Source organism: Diuraphis noxia, unplaced genomic scaffold, assembly GCF_037042655.1.
Source record: "Diuraphis noxia isolate RWA-SAM2 unplaced genomic scaffold, SU_Dnox_SAM2 contig0004, whole genome shotgun sequence".
NCBI lineage: Eukaryota > Metazoa > Arthropoda > Insecta > Hemiptera > Aphididae > Diuraphis > Diuraphis noxia.
Window position 1 is genome coordinate 31,582,370 of NW_028301714.1, and position 22,160 is coordinate 31,604,529.

General features: G+C 27.2%; 1 long non-coding RNA gene across 1 annotated transcript in view; it reads right to left on the reverse strand.

Moving 5' to 3' along the window:
- Positions 1–8,740: 8,740 nt before the first annotated feature.
- LOC149055961 (uncharacterized) overlaps positions 8,741–22,160 on the reverse strand; it is a 69,033-nt gene continuing 55,613 nt past the window's right edge. The window contains exons 5-6 of the long non-coding RNA XR_016191443.1: positions 8,922–9,085; positions 8,741–8,859 (exon numbers count right to left, since the gene is read on the reverse strand). This is a non-coding gene — a long non-coding RNA (uncharacterized LOC149055961). The remainder of the gene's footprint in view (positions 8,860–8,921; positions 9,086–22,160) is intronic.

Consider the following 22,160-nt stretch of genomic DNA (forward strand, 5'->3'; position numbering starts at 1 on the left):
TAGATAAATAAATCGTATACTTATGAAAATGAGGTACTTACTTTATAAGTATGATGTTATACATAGTTTTACTTTAAAGTATAATTTTTTTCTATACAATTGTTTTATCTCACATCATTATTTCAATGAACAAATTACGGATCTATTTGATATAAAAGTTGTATATTATAATATAGGTACCCAGTATTGGATTAAGATATTTTGCGCCTGTAGGCAAACATTTTTCTGGCGCCCCCCCTACCCAGGCCTTTGAAAGTAAAAGTAAATATTATGTACCTAACATAATATACTAATTATTTGTAAGTTCATAGAATTATACAATTAATAATATATACTAGATAATATTGTATTTATTTAACATTATTATCAGTAAACACAGTATTCAAATTTGGGAGGGGATGCTGGGAGACATTGTTTTTTTAGCACTAGGTTACACTTTATATATACAAAATACAATATTTTATCATAAATTTGATTAAATTAAATTTATAGCTTATATGTATAGATAAAAAAAAATTTGTTTTAATTATTACTACTTTGTTTTATAAAACAAATTGTCGCTTTCTAGTCTTACATTCAGAGAATTATTCTATTATATTAATAAATGATATTTCATTTAAGAGTTCACTTTCTATGATAAGTAATGCTAAAGAATTTAAGCGTTCAGCACTAGTAGTAGACCTTAAATAATTTTTGATTTGTTTCAATACTGAAAACGATCGCTCTCCAGAACAATTTGTCGGTGATAATAAAATATAATCATTAAAATTACATTTGAGTTTTAATTTTAATTATTATAGTGTATATTTTTTTTTGTATAAAATTTATACAACTAAAAAATATTTTTTAGAATTGTTCTAATTTTCAATAAATGACAAATGTATTAAATTTTGGCGCCCCTCAAAAACGGCGCCTGTAGGCACGTGCCTACCGTGCCTAGTGGTTAATCCGGCACAGTAGGTATCTATGGATATAGGATATATCTTATTGACTTAATATATTAATATAATCTATGGCGATTGTCAAAGTCGTTCCAGAAGTCGCAGTCGATTAAAGATTCTAACATTTCAATTAGTTAGTAAAGCAAATATGAACGAAAACATAGTGCATTCCGAATTTCTTGTATATATTTTTTTTCATAAATGATATTATTTTAAGACTTAAATTTAGTCAGCTTCGAATTGATATAAGTAACGGATTCCACCAAATTCTGAAAGAATCGATATTTACGGTAAGTTTGTTTTCATACTTATTGTTTTGTGGGTTAAATTTTAGGTTATAAATTTATATATATAAAAAATGGAGGAACATGCATGTTAAAACACTTTTACAATAGTGATTTTCGCATTGATATATAATTAATACGGACTTATGAAAAAACAAAAAACAGTATAATATAAATGAAATATTTAATATTATAATTAATATTTTAAATGAAAAACTTGATGAATTCTTCGATTATATTTTGAAAATTATATTTAAAAATATAGCTCACTTCCACCAACAATGTGGGCTGAATATATCAGTAGTACCTATAGAACGAACTATAGGTACTAATTATTGCTGTGAATCATTTCACAGCAAATTCAACAGTTGCTTTTATTCCGCACATCCAAACATATTTCAATTTATGGATGTACTAAAAGAAGTTCAAATTGAAACTTATATAAAATTGCGAAGTTCGAATAAACTACAAAACCTGAAGTCTAAAAATAAGGAAATATTTATAAAAACAGAAATGGACAAAAAATATAAAAATAACGAAATCCAGTAGATTTAAATTTTTTTTAAATGTTTGTTACAAGTTTTTACCTCAATAATTGAAAATAATAACTATAAAAAAAAATGAACGAATTAAAAACAAGGATATACCGCTTATATTTATTATTATTTATTTTATATTTTTAAATTAAGATTTTAATTTTTAAAAATGTTTATTATATATTATTTATTAAGCCAAAATTTTAACAATTCTGGAATTAATTCGGATATACCCTTTGTAACAACCCGGGAACAAATTCGGATGTTTCGGAACCAATTCGGACACTCCGGTTCTATATGCTATCATGAACGTGCTGGCCGCGCCCGGCCTTGACCCTTCCCTCCTAACAATGCCTAATCCATGTCAGGTCTTTTAATTATCTTTTAATGACTTTTGAAGCGCTAACAGTCTCTGCTATGATAATTATTAAAATAATATAATATAAACGCAAGTGAAAAATATATTTAATTATGTATGCTTGGAAAGCTGTACAAAAATTTATTTCGACAGACCCCTGTACCCCAGAAATAGAAAATAACATACCAAATTCAACAAAATATTAATAATAGTTATGTTATTTTCGGTTATGTTATTATTTTTGTATTGATTAATCACAGATTTTGTTGAATTTGTTATGCTATCTATCTCTACGGTATACGATTTACGGGGTGTGATTACAGTTGTAATAATTATTAATTATGTTTAATCATAGACTTTGTAGCATTTGTTATGCTATTTTTGATTTTTGGGGCTCTAGGGTCTGGCGAAATAAATGTTTGTATAGCTTTCCAAACATACATGAGTCCTCCTTCGGTGGACTCAATATGTGTATTGTTTGTTTCGTCGCGGCCTTCGTCTTTCCATCCCTATAAAAAAAATAAAAAAATATAATATAAGATTTTCTCGTATTTTACTAATTTAAAAACGGAGAGGTTCAACCGGAGAGGCAATTTATTTTACTATAAATACAGAAGGAGAAAAGAAAACAGTTTTTGCTATGGTGTACGTTTAAGTAGTTTAAATAAAGGGTTTTAAGTTATTACGTCGTTGCTTATATTTGGTGTCACCTTGTACGTTTGAGTCGGATCTGAAATCGATTAATTTATGATCGTAGAGGACAAAGGTACTATATTTCGCATTTCTATCTACCTTTGATAACAAAACTAAAACCGGTTAATTCAAGGTCTTTTTGTTATTTAATCAAAGTTAGATGTATATGGATTGAAAAGTACATATTATACGACAATAATTAAAACACTCTTAAATGTTTGTGCAACTGCTACGGGCCTAGAAGTTTGTCTTACAGACGTACGAAATACATTTTCAGTTGTGACTTACCAGAATCCGTTGCGATTTACGATTATTATCTTCAAAATCTATAAACATTATTATTCAGTGGTTGTATTGAAAAAATAAATAAAGGTGGACTCTAAATGAAGTTTAACAATTAAGCAAATCAATTTAATAGTAACCCTATTCCTTGATTAATATAATAATAAGGGGTATACGCTATAATTTGAAGAAAAAATGAAGAGTAGCTCAGTCCCCCCGCGTCCTCCCCCAATTCACCCTCTGTAATATTATTGTGAGCAACATACCGAATATTATTATAATTAATACTACATTTAGTATTTTTGAATACATATTATTTTTATTTTTAGTTTCGATATCTTCTTCAATCTATAATATAAGAATAGTTATTAATTATTATTATTTTCACTCGGAAACTTCTATGAAACTTACGGTAATGTAACAGGAATTGTCCATTTGTATTTAACGCGACTAGCTAAATAATTGAATTGAATTGCTATTTACTTATATAATAATAATGCAGGTTGCCATAATATTTGTTAATTGCCAGTTAAATAAGGTTCTTTGAGCAATAATATTATTAGCATATTTACTTACCTAATGTGTGTATATTATTTTATATGTCTTGCTAAGTGGGTATTAGATTATAACGCCTTTTTACAAAAAAAGTTGAACATTTTAATAATTTGAATCAAATCATCAATATTAGAACCATACAAATATTAAAATTTCTTATACTCTAGAGGGTAGGCAGCGAACCTAGCGGCATAAATAACAAGAGTAAAGTTTTCAATCACTTTAGCATAGGCATAGGATTTAAGAGGCGTTATTACTGTTGTAATAATAATAATTATTAATTATATTTGTTATGTTATTATTATTATAAAGACTATGATTAATGATAGCCCTTGTAGAATTTGTTATGCTGTTTTGTATTTCTGGGGCTCTAGTATCTGGCGATAAAAATGTTTGTATTGCTTTCAAAACATACCTGAGTCCTCCTTCGGTGGACTCATTGTGTGTACTATTTGTTTCATCTTTCCATCCCTATAAAAAAAATAAAAAATAGTATTAGATTTTCTCGTATTTTACTAATTTAAAAACGGAGAGGTTCAACCGGGGAGGCAATTTATTTTACTATAAATACAGAGGGAGAAAAGAAAACAGTTTTTGCTATGTGTGTACGTTTAAGTAGTTTAAATAAAGGGTTTTAAGTTATTACGTCGTTGCTTATAATTGGTGTCACCTTGTACGTTTGAGTCGGATCTGAAATCGATTAATTTGAGGACAAAGGTAGGGGAGACTGGCTTAATATGACATACCATTTTTTAATTAAAAAAAATTGAAGGAAATAATGTTAGCTAACACATGAAACTTGAGCAGCATATCTCTGTTTATATTATACACATATTTCTGAACTCTAATTGTACATTTAAGACAAACAAATAATTTGAATTCACTTTTTTTTAATTGTACCTACCATGTCATTATACCCGTAGTGTCGGATAAAATGACATACACCATTTCTATAAGCAACCATTGTATACTTGGCAATATAAATAAATTATAAAATTGTTTACCATGATGTGTGTGTTTATTTTTTTATTTTTTTTTTCAGTCATTTAATATTTTTGAAATCATATTGTTATTATTAATTGTCTTTTCGATATCTTCTTCAATCTATAACATAATAGTTATTAATTATTATTATTTTCACTCGAAAACTTCTATGAAACTTACTGTAATGTAACAGGAATTGTCCATTTGTATTTAACGCGACTAGCTAAATAATTGAATTGAATTGCTATTTACTTATATAATAATAATGCAGGTTGGCAGGTTGCCATATTCCTAATATTTGTTAATAGCCAGTTAAATAAGGTTCTTTGAGCAATAATATTATTAATATATTTACTTAATGAGTGTATATTATTTTATATTTTTTGCTAAGTAGTTTCAATCAAAATTTTCAAAGGACTCATAAGGTAAGGGTAATGAATAGGACTTGATAAACAACGTTATTATTTGAATATATATATACATATATATTTTATTTAAAATTTAAAGTTTTAAACAAATTTTTATCTTCATGTTAATAGAAGTTAATAGAAATCGTAGCCTGCTAGGAATGATGAGGGCGACATAGGTCTCTGTGGTGATGTCATGTTAGAACACCCTGGTTATCCAATCTCTGGAGATGATGGAGCTGCAGGTGATGAATATGAAGTGACATAATCATTTTCGATCATTTCTGTTGCGAGTGGCTCAGGGATCTAAGGGGAATAATTTAATAAATTAAATAAATATTACCTATTCCATAAATAGTTATTTTTGAATATATATTATATTACTATAAATGCATAATATATCATACCACATGTTAATGTAATGAGGTAGACGTCGACGGTGGTGCTGTCCGCTCACCACTCATACCATATCGCCCACACACGTCGTGTCTATATCATAGGTGTGCTAATGCGCCTGCCGACAGCGTCTTTATCTCATTGGCATACCCCGGATCAGTACATCCTTCACCCCGTGCGATTGAATTTAGAAGTCCTTATACATATTTTCGATACATGACTTGGTATCCTCATACATTCTCGGGTGTCGCACATAAGTTGTTTTCAGATAAATAACCATACAGCTCGCCTGTTTAACGATCGCCGGTAGAGGAATTAGTAAATCTTTATGATTCAGTAACACATAGCACTCGGGTGGGTTCTAGACTCGATAGAGATCACGTCACGACTCTTAGTACGTTTTTTTAACGAGGGTTCGTTTGTTTTTACCACACCTTTTCCATTCGCTCCATTATCGATGTCTGCCATTAACATTATCGAGATAGGTAATATAGGATCCACTTCATACGTTGAATCTCCTATTGAAATGAGATCACTAATTCCACGAGACCGTTTCAAAGGTGGGGTTAGGTCGAGTATATTCGATTTAGGAGCTCATATCTAATATATATATATATCACTTAGATGTTAGAAGACGAATCATAATTACCGTAACCCTCCCCATTATAACCCCCTACCCCGAGGTTGAATTCAGAACTGGCGACGATACCCACATTTAAAAACTTACGTTCATCGAAATCCAACACATACGTCGTGCAATCGATTAACGGTGACGGCTCTCGCACTTGAAGTTTTTTTCTGTTTTTCATAAAAATTTCACCGAAAAATATCATGTTTTATTTAAAAGAATAAAATATTTTATTTAAAATATCTTTCAATATAGGTAATTGCTCACACCCTATCGGAAATTAGATATAATTAACTGTGTGGAAAGTAATAATAGCTTTATGTCGGATATTTGAGAAACGATCAACTAATGATGTATTTACCCGACTAGGTCTCTTATCCTAATATTATTATTATTATAAATGTGGTAATTTGATTTAAATTTCATACTAAGGTGTTAAGAAACTGAGCATATCACTCATTCTCTAAAAGGTGTGATGAGGAGTAATATGTTATATAGTAGGTATACTATACACTCAATGTATAGCATGTTTTCATGATATTTTAGAAATTATCAACACATATTACGTAACATAACGCTTAAAGTTTAATATTATTACTAACGGAATAGTTAATATATAGGTGTCACATTAAGATACGAGATTTCATTTGTCTATTTATATATTTGCATACAAATATCCAACAGACATACTTGTATATCGAACCTACACAGATTGAAAGAGAAGATGGTATGTAATTTTTTTATTTTGTTTTGTTTCATCGTTTCATGATAGGAAATAATTCTATCCCCATAATTAATGGTTTATAATTTATTACTTTTATAGTTAGAAGAATTGACGGGTGACACCACTCCAGACATTTCAACGTGTAGGAAAATCATGAATTCATCATCAGAGAGTCGGGAGTTAAGTAACTTCATAATATTTGATATAAAAATCTATAAACGTGTAATGGTTAACTATTTAATGTCTAAGATGAGGGAAGTATATCATTATAATAATTATCCCTTATACTATATCAGGAGTGGTATGACAACGAATAATCGAAGGGGTGTATGAAAAAATGCGCATACGTACTCATACCGCTCCTGATAAGAGGTGGATTAATATCTATCACGAATAAATTAATAAATAAATAAATTTAAAGCTGGACCCTACCTCTTCGATATTAACAGATTATCAATTTATTTACAATACTCGGAGATTACTAGATGTTCAACTGACTGTCACGTTAGCCGATTCACTTGCATATTCAAATAAGCGGTGGTGTTATTTATGTAATGAATGCTCCTTCACCCACCCACGCTATCCATTCGAATATATAAATTTTTTAGAAATATACCCATTAATTAACTATGAGACATATAAGTTTATAATAAATAATTGCTTCAAAATATAATCTATTATTAATTAATTCATAAGTATTTATCATAATTTAGTATATAATTGAAATGTATGCATATACACTATACAGGGTGTCTCACGGAGATCTGACATCCTGACAAATGAAATAACTTTTGTTGTAATCAATATTTTTAAATACAATTCATAGACATTTGCGCTAGATTTTTTATTTTTTATTTTTTAATACTGAAAATAAAAACTTAAAAATTCATAAAAAAATATTCAAAAACATTCAATCTAAATCTTATTTTGAGAAAAATTTATATGGTAAAAAAATTATTTATGTCAAATGGATGATTTTTTTAAATTTTTTAAAATATCAATATTCTCGTTAAGTAAATTACGATCTAGTTTATGTTAGAATCATTATAATTTAAAAAAATATAAATTTACCTAGGTGCATATGATATTTAAAAATGTTCATGTAAAATATTTAAAAAAAAATTTATATTTTTTGAAATTATAATGTTTCTAGCATAAACTAGATCGTAATTTATTTAACGAGAATATTTATATTTAAAAAAATTGTAAAAATTCAGCCATTTAACTTAAATAAGTGTTTTTACCATATACATTTTTCTGAAAATTAGTTTTACAAATTGGTTATATTGAATATTTCGAAAAAAAAATTATCAATTTTTATGTTTTTTATTTTTAGTATTAAAAAATAAAAAACGTATACTAAAAATGTAGCGCAAGTGTCCATAAATTATATTTAAAAGACATTTTTTAAAAATATTGATTACAATAAAAGTTATTTCATTTATCAGATATCCGTGGGACACCCTGTATATATATAATTTCTATTAACCCACATTATCTTAATAATCACCCCATTCTATATGTTTAGTACCTTTCACATTGTGAAAAAAAAAATATTTTTATGTCGAGTTTATATACGATACAAGACATGTATTGTATAATCGATTAAATTGTTTTAACTATATTTATATAGGTACCCCTCGATTAGAAATATACTCAATGTTATTTTGTTCAATTATACCCCCTCATAATCACTTTATCTCAGGTCGTTGGGATGTTTTTTTATGTGCCATTTCATATGTTCAAAAAAAATATCTCAAAACCAAATACCTAAACAAATTAATAAAATATTAATTATAACAGTATGTGCACAAGATATAATAACATATATTAAAATATTATCAAATAAAATAATTTAATAACGCAGGTTATCGGTGTAGTTATACATAAATATATATTTGAAAATAGTTAAATTTTTAAGCCCAAAATAACAAAATAATTTATTAATTTATTAATTATATATTTTTTTTTGAGATACCTAATTTAATGATTTCGAACAACATGGCCGTACGTTGTCTTCAATTTCGTTATTTTTATTAATAATTTTTTGATTAATAATCATTTTTCAAACCTATGTTAACAACATGATTTAAATATATTTTGAATATTATAGTGAATAATGGTGTCGTTTACTTTTCTTTTTCAGTTATTGAATTGTATATGATAACAGATATAGGTAATAATCCTATATATTTATTATTTAAATATTCATTTAGTTTTCCTCGTTCTATTTTAATGATACTTCCACATTCCCCCACAAAATTTTGAGCTTCTTCGTTCCATAATGTCCAGATGATCTGTGAAATAATTTGGTCATCATTATTTTTTTTTCAACAATATATCTATAAAAAAGCGGGTAAGTCGTGGATGTCGCTCTGCTGTACAGTAGGTTACTGTAATGGATGGGATTAAATAATGCTTCAATTTCAAACTTTGGGGGTGGTTTCTGATGTAAAATTGAACATCCTTGGTGTAGTATATAGGTCAAAAGTAAAAATTTTCTAATAGTTTTCAAAAAAATCGAGAACAACAAAAAAAAAATGACAGAAAAACGGGAATTTTTAGGCAAAACCAGTATTCGACCAAATTGATTTTTTTATATGGTTGTAATTCAAAAAATAATCACTGTAAATACTTGAAATTCATTTATATATACAGTTTAATTTAAAAAATTTTTGATTTTTTTTTTGAGTTATTTATAGACCACTGAAATTTTCGATTTTTATGAGCATTTTTTTTTTGATGTGTCGGTAAAAAAATGTTGGATGACCAAAAAAACTTAAAAATTTAATACAAGGTTCCTTATAAGTTGTTCTTATTATAACTAAAAAAAATTAAAAATCGTTTGTCAAAATTTTTTTTTTATAAGCGTTTATAGTTCAAATTTTTTACGAAATCTGTCGAAAACGCGAAAATTTGCAAGTAATTTTGAGGTTGAAAAATCATAAAATTTTTTGTGTTTATAACTAAGAATTAAAAATATAACACTAAGTTCTCCATAAGTTTTCCTTCAGGTAGTTATGGAGAAAACTCGAGGCATCATTATAGGGAAAATTTTAAGTGCGTTTGAATTTTAAATTTTTACGAAATAGCGTAACGATAACGATTTATCCTCAAAGCAGGTATATGTATATCTATGATATAATATAACTAAATAAGGTATTATGAATTATGATAACTACATGCAATGTTTTTGGAAAAATTGATCAACCAACCCTTATTGTCTTATGCAAAATGCGTCCTAATTGAAAAACAAAATAATTGTTTCAAAATAGAATATATGACAATATTTTATATAATACCTATATCCTAGACTGACAAATCATCTCCGTTCAGAATCGTTTTTCGTATACAATGATACCTATCACCCTAGTCAGAGGTACACCCCCACTCACCTAATGTACAGCAGAGCGGTATCCACTTATCCGCTTTTTTTAATTCATATATTGTTTTCAAAACAAATGCACAACTAGTGCAAAAATATAATTTACTAAATTAAATTAGTATTACATTATAATATAATAGGAATACAATTTAGCGACATTTTAACGGTAGGTACTAGGTATAACAAAAGTATAAGGGTTAGGTCACCTAAAATTATTTGAACAACACCAATTTTTTTGGATACACGCCACTGTAGGTCTTGATCACACCTAAAAATAAACTAAAAGTCTAAAACCATTAAAGTACAACAAAATATAATAAGGTAATTTATTTTGTAACTGTTGATGTTGATTGTACCTACATACCTATATTATATGAATTGATATATCTGATAAAGGTATAATTATAAAAATTAAAGTCTAAGACCAGCAAGTTCAACGGAATTAAGCAATTTATAAATTGTGTACACAAAACTCAAATAGAATTAAATTAATAAAAATAATTTGAGAAAGAAAGCTTTGGCGACCACAGGGAAATGTGTTCAAGTGACCAAAAAAATAAAGAACAAAGTGTACATAATAGAGTAAGAATAAACACTGAAGACTGAGAAAGGTATGAATAATATAAAGAAAATGCAATAATAGCATAACAAGGTAGAGGGTACATGGTTAGGTTATTAAAGTTTAGACATATTGTACACGAAAATCAACTAGGGAATGATAATGAAAAATAAAAGTATAGTATAGGCATAAGTATATTTCGAGGAGCAAAAAAAAAATTTTGAAATACAAAAAAATAAGAAACACACACTGAGGACTGCAGACCGCAGTATGTAATCTAAATATAAATAATTGAAAAAAACTAATAAGAATAATAAAATTATAATAGAATTATAATTTTGAAAACACTCGAATATTCTCAAGAAAAATAAATTAATGATAATTAAATCATGATAAAATCATGTTATTTAGTGGCAAGTGGCTCATAAAGTTTAAAAATTGTGTCCACAAAAATAAATTATAGCTATATTTTGAAAAAGAAAAATAGAAAGGGGGTATTGGCGCCCGCAGGCAAATGATTTTTAAGGATCAAAAATGAAATTTGAAAAAATTATGGTCTTTGGATACACAATGCGGACTGCACTATGCGTTTTCAGGAAAAATAAATGAAATAAAAAATGAAGGATAATTAAATAATGATAAAATTATGTTTTTTAGTTGAACATTGTTAAAAAAGTAAGAAAATTGTTAACATACAAATAAACTAGAGCTATATTTTGAAAAAAAAATGGAAAGGGGGTATTGGAGTCCGCAGGCAAATGATTTTTAAGGATCAAAGAAGAAATGTGGAAAAATTATAATCTTAGAATACACTTTGAAGGCTGCAATATGTATTCTACAGAAAAAAAAAAGGATGATTAAATCATGATAAAATAATGTTTTTTAGTTGAACATGGTTAAAAATAATAGAAAATTGTGACCACAAAAATAAACAAGAACTCTATTTTGAAAATAAAAAAGGAAAGAGGGTATTGGCGACCGCAGCTAAAATGATTTTTAAGGATCAAAAAAGAAATTTGAAAAAATTATGTTTTTTGAATACACAATGAGGACTACACTATGCATTTTCAAGAAAAATAAATGAAATAAAAAATGAAGGATAATTAAATTATGATAAAATTATGTTTTGTAGTTGAACATGGTTAAAAATAATAGAAAATTGTGACCACAAAAATAAACAAGAACTATATTTTGAAAATAAAAATGGATAGAGGGTATTGGCGCCCGCAGGCAAATGATTTTTTAAGGATCAAAAAAGAAATTTGAAAAAGTTATGGTCATTGAATACACAATGAAGACTGCACTATGCGTTTTCAAGAAAAAAAATGAAATAAAAAATGAAGGATAATTAAATCATGATAAAATTATGTTTTTTAGTGGCAAGTGGCTCATAAAGTTAAAAAATTGTGTCCACAAAAATAAACTATAGCTATATTTTGAAAAAAAAAAATGGAAAGGGGGTATTGGCGCCCGCAGGCAAATGATTTTTAAGGATCAAAAATAAAATTTGAAAAAATTATGTTTTTTGAATACACAATGAGTACTGCACTATGCGTTTTCAAGAAAAATAAATGAAATAAAAAATGAAGGATACTTAAACCATGATAAAATTATGTTTTTTAGTTGAACATGGTTAAAAAAGTTTGAAAATTGTGACAATAATAATAAACTAGAGCTGTATTTTGAAAAAAAAAAATGGAAATGTGGCATTGGAGCACGCAGGCAAATGATTTTTAAGGATCAATAAAGAAATTGGGAAAAAAATATGGTCTTTGAAAACATAATGAAGTCTTTACTATGTATTCTGAAGAAAACCAAAAGAAGGACAATTAAATTATGATAAAACTATGTTTTTAAGTGGCAAGTGGCTCATAAAGTTTAAAAATTGTGTCCACAAAAAGAAACTATAGCTATATTTTGAAAATAAAAATGGAAAGGGGGTATTGGCGCCCACAAGCAAATGATTTTTAGGGGAAAAAAAAGAAATTTGAAAAAATTTATGGTCATTGAATACACAAAGAAGTCTGCAATATATATTATCAAGAAAAATAAAAGAAGGATAATTAAATCATGATAAAATTATGTTTATTAGTGGCAAGAGGCTAATTATGTTCCAAAACTGTGTCCACAAAAATAAACTATAGCTATATTGTGAAAAATCAAAATAGAAAGGGGGTATTGGCGCCCGCAGGCAAATTATTTTTAAGGATCAAAAAAGAAATTTGGTAAATTTTATAACCTGAGAATACACTATGATGACTGCACTATGCGTTTTCATGAAAGATAAATGAAATAAAAAATGAAGGATAATTAAATCATGATAAAATTATGTTTTTTAGTTGAACATTGTTAAAAAAGTTAAAAATTGTTAACATAAAAATAAACTAGAGCTATATATTGAAAAAAAAAAAATGGAATGGGGGTATGGAGCCCGCAGGCAAATGATTTTTAAGGAACAAAAGTGAAATTTGAAAAAATAATAGTCATAGAATACACGTTAAATACTGAATAATATGTATTATCAAATAAGTAAATGAAGGATCATTAAATCATGATCAAATTATGTTTTTTAGTGGCAAGAGGTTAATTATGTTCCAAAACTGTGTCCACAAAAAAAAACTAGAGCTATATTTTGAAAATAAAAATGGAAAGGGGGTATTGGCGCCCACAAGCAAATGATTTTTAGGGGAAAAAAAAGAAATTTGAAAAAATTTATGGTCATTGAATACACAAAGAAGTCTGCAATATATATTATCAAGAAAAATAAAAGAAGGATAATTAAATCATGATAAAATTATGTTTATTAGTGGCAAGAGGCTAATTATGTTCCAAAACTGTGTCCACAAAAATAAACTATAGCTATATTGTGAAAAATCAAAATAGAAAGTGGGTATTGGCGCCCGCAGGCAAATGATTTTTAAGGATCAAAAATGAAATTTGAAAAAATTATGGTCTTTGAATACACAATGAGGAGTGCACTATGCTTTTTCAAGAAAAAAAATGAAATAAAAAATGAAGGATAATTAAATCATGATAAAATTATGTTTTTTAGTTGAACATTGTTAAAAAAGTTAAAAATTAGTAACATAAAAATAAACTAGAGCTATATTTTGAAAAAAAAAAATGGAATGGGGGTATGGAGCCCGCAGGCAAATGATTTTTAAGGAACAAAAGTGAAATTTGAAAAAATAATAGTCATAGAATACACGTTAAATACTAAATATGTATTATCAAATAAGTAAATGAAGGATCATTAAATCATGATAAAATTATGTTTTTTAGGGGCAAGAAGCTAATTATGTTCAAAAACTGTGTCCACAAAAAAAAACTAGAGCTCTATTTTGAAAATAAAAATGGAAAGGGGATATTGGCGCCCACAAGCAAATGATTTTTAGGGAAAAAAAAGAAATTTGAAAAAATGTATGGTCATTGAATACACAATGAAGACTGCACTATGCGTTTTCAAGAAAAAAAATTAAATAAAAAATGAAGGATAATTAAACCATGATAAAATTATGTTTTTTAGTGGCAAGTGGCTCATAAAGTTAAAAATTTGTGTCCACAAAAATAAACTATAGCTATATTTTGAAAATAAAAATGGAAAGGGGTATGGAGCCCGCAGGCAAATGATTTTTGACGATCAAAAAAGAAATTTGGTAAAAATTATAATCTGAGAATACAAAATGAGGACTGCACTATGCGTTTTCAAGAAAAATAAATGAAATAAAAAATGAAGGATCATTAAATCATGATAAAATTATGTTTTTTAGTGGCAAGAGGCTAATTATGTTCCAAAACTGTGTCCACAAAAATAAACTATAGTTATATTGTGAAAAATCAAAATAGAAAGTGGGTATTGGCGCCCGCAGGCAAATGATTTTTAAGGATCAAAAATGAAATTTGAAAAAATTATGGTCTTTGAATACACAATGAGGAGTGCACTATGCGTTTTCAAGAAAAAAAAATGAAATAAAAAATGAAGGATAATTAAATCATGATAAAATTATGTTTTTTAGTTGAACATTGTTAAAAAAATTAAAAATTGTTAACATAAAAATAAACTAGAGCTATATATTGAAAAAAAAAATGGAATGGGGGTATGGAGCCCACAGGCAAATGATTTTTAAGGAACAAAAGTGAAATTTGAAAAAATAATAGTCATAGAATACACGTTAAATACTGAATATGTATTATCAAATAAGTAAATGAAGGATCATTAAATCATGATAAAATTATGTTTTTTAGTGGCAAGAGGCTAATTATGTTCCAAAACTGTGTCCACAAAAATAAACTATAGCTATATTTTGAAAAAAAAAAATGGAAAGTGGGTATTGACGCCCGCAGGCAAATGATTTTTAAGGATCAATAAAGAAATTGGGAAAAAAATATGGTCTTTGAAAATATAATGAAGACTTTACTATGTATTCTGAAGAAAACCAAAAGAAGGACAATTAAATCATGATAAAATTATGTATTTGAGTGGCAAGTGGCTTATAAAGTTTAAAAATTGTGTCCACAAAAATAATGTATAGCTATATTTTGAAAATAAAAATGGAAAGGGGGTATGGAGCCCGCAGGCAAATGATTTTTGACGATCAAAAAAGAAATTTGGTAAAAATTATAATCTGAGAATACAAAATGAAGACTGCACTATGCGTTTTCAAGAAAAAAAATGAAGGATCATTAAATCATGATAAAATTATGTTTTTTAGTTGAACATTGTTTAAAAAGTTAAAAATTGTTAAAATAAAATAAACTAGAGCTATATTTTGAAAAAAAAAAATGGAAAGGGGGTATTGGCGCCCGCAGGCAAATGATTTTTAAGGATCAATAAAGAAATTGGGAAAAAAATATGGTCTTTGAAAATATAATGAAGACTTTACTATGTATTCTGAAGAAAACAAAAAGAAGGAGAATTAAATCATGATAAAATTATGTTTTTTAGTGGCAAGGGGCTAATTATGTTCCAAAACTGTGTCCACAAGATTAAACTATAGCTATATTTTGAAAAATCAAAAAAGAAAGGGGGTATTGGTGCCCGCAGGCAAATGATTTTTAAGGATCAAAAATGAAATTTGAAAAAATTATGGTCTTTGAATACACAATGAGGACTACACTATAAGTTTTCAAGAAAAAAAATGAAATAAAAAATGAAGGATAATTAAATCATGATAAAATTATTTTTTTTAGTTGAACATTGTTAAAAAAGTTAAAAATTGTTAACATAAAAATAAACTAGAGCTATATTTTGAAAAAAAAAAATGGAATGGGGGTATGGAGCCCGCAGGCAAATGATTTTTAAGGAACAAAAATGAAATTTGAAAAAATAATAGTCATAGAATACACGTTAAATTCTGAATATGTATTATCAAATAAATAAATGAAGGATCATTAAATCATGATAAAATTATGTTTTTTAGTGGCAAGAGGCTAATTATGTTCCAAAACTGTGTCCACAAAAAAAAACTAGAGCTATATTTTGAAAATAAAAATGGAAAGGGGGTATTGGCGCCCACAAGCAAATGATTTTTAGGAAAAAAAAAGAAATTTGAAAAAATGTATGGTCATTGAATACACAATGAAGACTGCACTATGCGTTTTCAAGAAAAAAAATGAAATAAAAAATGAAGGATAATTAAATCATGATAAAATTATGTTTTTTAGTGGCAAGTGGCTCATAAAGTTAAAACATTGTGTCCACAAAAATAAACTATCGCTATATTTTGAAAAAAAAAATAGAAAGGGGGTATTGGCGCCCGCACGCAAATGATTTTTAAGGATCAAAAATGAAATTTGAAAAAATTATGGTCTTTGAATACACAATGAGGACTGCACTATGCGTTTTCAAGAAAAATAAATGAAATAAAAAATGAAGGATCATTAAATCATGATCAAATTATGTTTTTTAGTGGCAAGAGGCTAATTATGTTCCAAAACTGTGTCCACAAAAATAAACTATAGCTATATTTTGAAAAAAAAAAATGGAAAGGGGCTATTGACGCCCGCAGGCAAATGATTTTTAAGGATCAATAAAGAAATTGGGAAAAAAATATGGTCTTTGAATACACAATGAGGACTGCACTATGCGTTTTCAAGAAAAATAAATGAAATAAAAAATGAAGGATCATTAAATCATGATAAAATTATGTTTTTTAGTTGAACATTGTTAAAAAAGTTAAAAATTGTTAACATAAAAATAAACTAGAGCTATATATTGAAAAAAAAAAAATGGAATGGGGGTATGGAGCCCGCAGGCAAATGATTTTTAAGGAACAAAAGTGAAATTTGAAAAAATAATAGTCATAGAATACACGTTAAATACTGAATAATATGTATTATCAAATAAGTAAATGAAGGATCATTAAATCATGATCAAATTATGTTTTTTAGTGGCAAGAGGCTAATTATGTTCCAAAACTGTGTCCACAAAAAAAAACTAGAGCTATATTTTGAAAATAAAAATGGAAAGGGGGTATTGGCGCCCACAAGCAAATGATTTTTAGGGGAAAAAAAAGAAATTTGAAAAAATTTATGGTCATTGAATACACAAAGAAGTCTGCAATATATATTATCAAGAAAAATAAAAGAAGGATAATTAAATCATGATAAAATTATGTTTATTAGTGGCAAGAGGCTAATTATGTTCCAAAACTGTGTCCACAAAAATAAACTATAGCTATATTGTGAAAAATCAAAATAGAAAGTGGGTATTGGCGCCCGCAGGCAAATGATTTTTAAGGATCAAAAATGAAATTTGAAAAAATTATGGTCTTTGAATACACAATGAGGAGTGCACTATGCTTTTTCAAGAAAAAAAATGAAATAAAAAATGAAGGATAATTAAATCATGATAAAATTATGTTTTTTAGTGGCAAGTGGCTCATAAAGTTAAAAAATTGTGTCCACAAAAATAAACTATAGCTATATTTTGAAAAAAAAAATGGAAAGGGGGTATTGGCGCCCGCAGGCAAATGATTTTTGAGGATCAAAAAAGAAATTTGGTATATGATGTAATCTGAGAATACACTACGATGACTGCACTATGCGTTTTCAAGAAAAATAAATGAAATAAAAAATGAAGGATCATTAAATCATGATAAAATTATGTTTTTTAGTGGCAAGAGGCTAATTATGTTCCAAAACTGTGTCCACAAAAATAAACTATAGCTATAATTTGAAAAAAAAAATGGAAAGGGGGTATTGACGCCCGCAGGCAAATGATTTTTAAGGATCAATAAAGAAATTGGGAAAAAAATATGGTCATTGAAAATATAATGAAGACTTTACTATGTATTCTGAAGAAAACCAAAAGAAGGACAATTAAATCATGATAAAATTATGAATTTGAGTGGCAAGCGGCTTATAAAGTTTAAAAATTGTGTCCACAATAATAATGTATAGCTATATTTTGAAAATAAAAATGGAAAGGGGTATGGAGCCCTCAGGCAAATGATTTTTGACGATCAAAAAAGAAATTTGGTAAAAATTATAATCTGAGAATACAAAATGAAGACTGCACTATGCGTTTTCAAGAAAAAAAATGAAATAAAAAATGAAGGATAATTAAATAATGATAAAATTATGTTTATTAGTGGCAAGAGGCTAATTATGTTCCAAAACTGTGTCCACAAAAATAAACTATAGCTATATTGTGAAAAATCAAAATAGAAAGTGGGTATTGGCGCCCGCAGGCAAATGATTTTTAAGGATCAAAAATGAAATTTGAAAAAATTATGGTCTTTGAATACACAATGAGGACTGCACTATGCGTTTTCAAGAAAAATAAATGAAATAAAAAATGAAGGATCATTAAATCATGATAAAATTATGTTTTTTAGTGGAAAGAGGCTAATTATGTTCCAAAACTGTGTCCACAAAAATAAACTATAGTTATATTGTGAAAAATCAAAATAGAAAGTGGGTATTGGCGCCCGCAGGCAAATGATTTTTAAGGATCAAAAATGAAATTTGAAAAAATTATGGTCTTTGAATACACAATGAGGAGTGCACTATGCGTTTTCAAGAAAAAAAAATGAAATAAAAAATGAAGGATAATTAAATCATGATAAAATTATGTTTTTTAGTTGAACATTGTTAAAAAAATTAAAAATTGTTAACATAAAAATAAACTAGAGCTATATATTGAAAAAAAAAATGGAATGGGGGTATGGAGCCCACAGGCAAATGATTTTTAAGGAACAAAAGTGAAATTTGAAAAAATAATAGTCATAGAATACACGTTAAATACTGAATACGTATTATCAAATAAGTAAATGAAGGATCATTAAATCATGATAAAATTATGTTTTTTAGTGGCAAGAGGCTAATTATGTTCCAAAACTGTGTCCACAAAAAAAAACTAGAGCTATATTTTGAAAAAAAAAAATGGAAAGGGGGTATTGGCGCCCACAAGCAAATGATTTTTAGGGAAAAAAAAAGAAATTTGAATAAATTTATGGTCATTGAAAATATAATGAAGACTTTACTATGTATTCTGAAGAAAACCAAAAGAAGGACAATTAAATCATGATAAAATTATGTATTTGAGTGGCAAGTGGCTTATAAAGTTTAAAAATTGTGTCCACAAAAATAATGTATAGCTATATTTTGAAAATAAAAATGGAAAGGGGGTATGGAGCCCGCAGGCAAATGATTTTTGACGATCAAAAAAGAAATTTGGTAAAAATTATAATCTGAGAATACAAAATGAAGACTGCACTATGCGTTTTCAAGAAAAAAAATGAAGGATCATTAAATCATGATAAAATTATGTTTTTTAGTTGAACATTGTTTAAAAAGTTAAAAATTGTTAAAATAAAATAAACTAGAGCTATATTTTGAAAAAAAAAAATGGAAAGGGGGTATTGGCGCCCGCAGGCAAATGATTTTTAAGGATCAATAAAGAAATTGGGAAAAAAATATGGTCTTTGAAAATATAATGAAGACTTTACTATGTATTCTGAAGAAAACAAAAAGAAGGAGAATTAAATCATGATAAAATTATGTTTTTTAGTGGCAAGGGGCTAATTATGTTCCAAAACTGTGTCCACAAGATTAAACTATAGCTATATTTTGAAAAATCAAAATAGAAAGGGGGTATTGGTGCCCGCAGGCAAATGATTTTTAAGGATCAAAAATGAAATTTGAAAAAATTATGGTCTTTGAATACACAATGAGGACTACACTATAAGTTTTCAAGAAAAAAAATGAAATAAAAAATGAAGGATAATTAAATCATGATAAAATTATTTTTTTTAGTTGAACATTGTTAAAAAAGTTAAAAATTGTTAACATAAAAATAAACTAGAGCTATATTTTGAAAAAAAAAAATGGAATGGGGGTATGGAGCCCGCAGGCAAATGATTTTTAAGGAACAAAAATGAAATTTGAAAAAATAATAGTCATAGAATACACGTTAAATTCTGAATATGTATTATCAAATAAATAAATGAAGGATCATTAAATCATGATAAAATTATGTTTTTTAGTGGCAAGAGGCTAATTATGTTACAAAACTGTGTCCACAAAAAAAAACTAGAGCTATATTTTGAAAATAAAAATGGAAAGGGGGTATTGGCGCCCACAAGCAAATGATTTTTAGGAAAAAAAAAGAAATTTGAAAAAATGTATGGTCATTGAATACACAATGAAGACTGCACTATGCGTTTTCAAGAAAAAAAATGAAATAAAAAATGAAGGATAATTAAATCATGATAAAATTATGTTTTTTAGTGGCAAGTGGCTCATAAAGTTAAAACATTGTGTCCACAAAAATAAACTATCGCTATATTTTGAAAAAAAAAATAGAAAGGGGGTATTGGCGCCCGCACGCAAATGATTTTTAAGGATCAAAAATGAAATTTGAAAAAATTATGGTCTTTGAATACACAATGAGGAGTGCACTATGCTTTTTCAAGAAAAACAATGAAATAAAAAATGAAGGATAATTAAATCATGATAAAATTATGTTTTTTAGTTGAACATTGTTAAAAAAGTTAATAATTAGTAACATAAAAATAAACTAGAGCTATATTTTGAAAAAAAAAAATGGAATGGGGGTATGGAGCCCGCAGGCAAATGATTTTTAAGGAACAAAAGTGAAATTTGAAAAAATAATAGTCATAGAATACACGTTAAATACTGAATATGTATTATCAAATAAGTAAATGATGGATAATTAAATCATGATAAAATTATGTTTTTTAGTGGCAAGTGGCTCATAAAGTTAAAACATTGTGTCCACAAAAATAAACTATCGCTATATTTTGAAAAAAAAAATAGAAAGGGGGTATTGGCGCCCGCACGCAAATGATTTTTAAGGATCAAAAATGAAATTTGAAAAAATTATGGTCTTTGAATACACAATGAGGACTGCACTATGCGTTTTCAAGAAAAATAAATGAAATAAAAAATGAAGGATCATTAAATCATGATAAAATTATGTTTTTTAGTGGCAAGAGGCTAATTATGTTCCAAAACTGTGTCCACAAAAATAAACTATAGTTATATTGTGAAAAATCAAAATAGAAAGTGGGTATTGGCGCCCGCAGGCAAATGATTTTTAAGGATCAAAAATGAAATTTGAAAAAATTATGGTCTTTGAATACACAATGAGGAGTGCACTATGCGTTTTCAAGAAAAAAAAATGAAATAAAAAATGAAGGATAATTAAATCATGATAAAATTATGTTTTTTAGTTGAACATTGTTAAAAAAATTAAAAATTGTTAACATAAAAATAAACTAGAGCTATATATTGAAAAAAAAAATGGAATGGGGGTATGGAGGCCACAGGCAAATGATTTTTAAGGAACAAAAGTGAAATTTGAAAAAATAATAGTCATAGAATACACGTTAAATACTGAATATGTATTATCAAATAAGTAAATGAAGGATCATTAAATCATGATAAAATTATGTTTTTTAGTGGCAAGAGGCTAATTATGTTCCAAAACTGTGTCCACAAAAATAAACTATAGCTATATTTTGAAAAAAAAAATGGAAAGGGGGTATTGGCGCCCACAAGCAAATGATTTTTAGGAAAAAAAAAGAAATTTGAAAAAATGTATGGTCATTGAATACACAATGAAGACTGCACTATGCGTTTTCAAGAAAAAAAATGAAATAAAAAATGAAGGATAATTAAATCATGATAAAATTATGTTTTTTAGTGGCAAGTGGCTCATAAAGTTAAAACATTGTGTCCACAAAAATAAACTATCGCTATATTTTGAAAAAAAAAATAGAAAGGGGGTATTGGCGCCCGCACGCAAATGATTTTTAAGGATCAAAAATGAAATTTGAAAAAATTATGGTCTTTGAATACACAATGAGGACTGCACTATGCGTTTTCAAGAAAAATAAATGAAATAAAAAATGAAGGATCATTAAATCATGATAAAATTATGTTTTTTAGTGGCAAGAGGCTA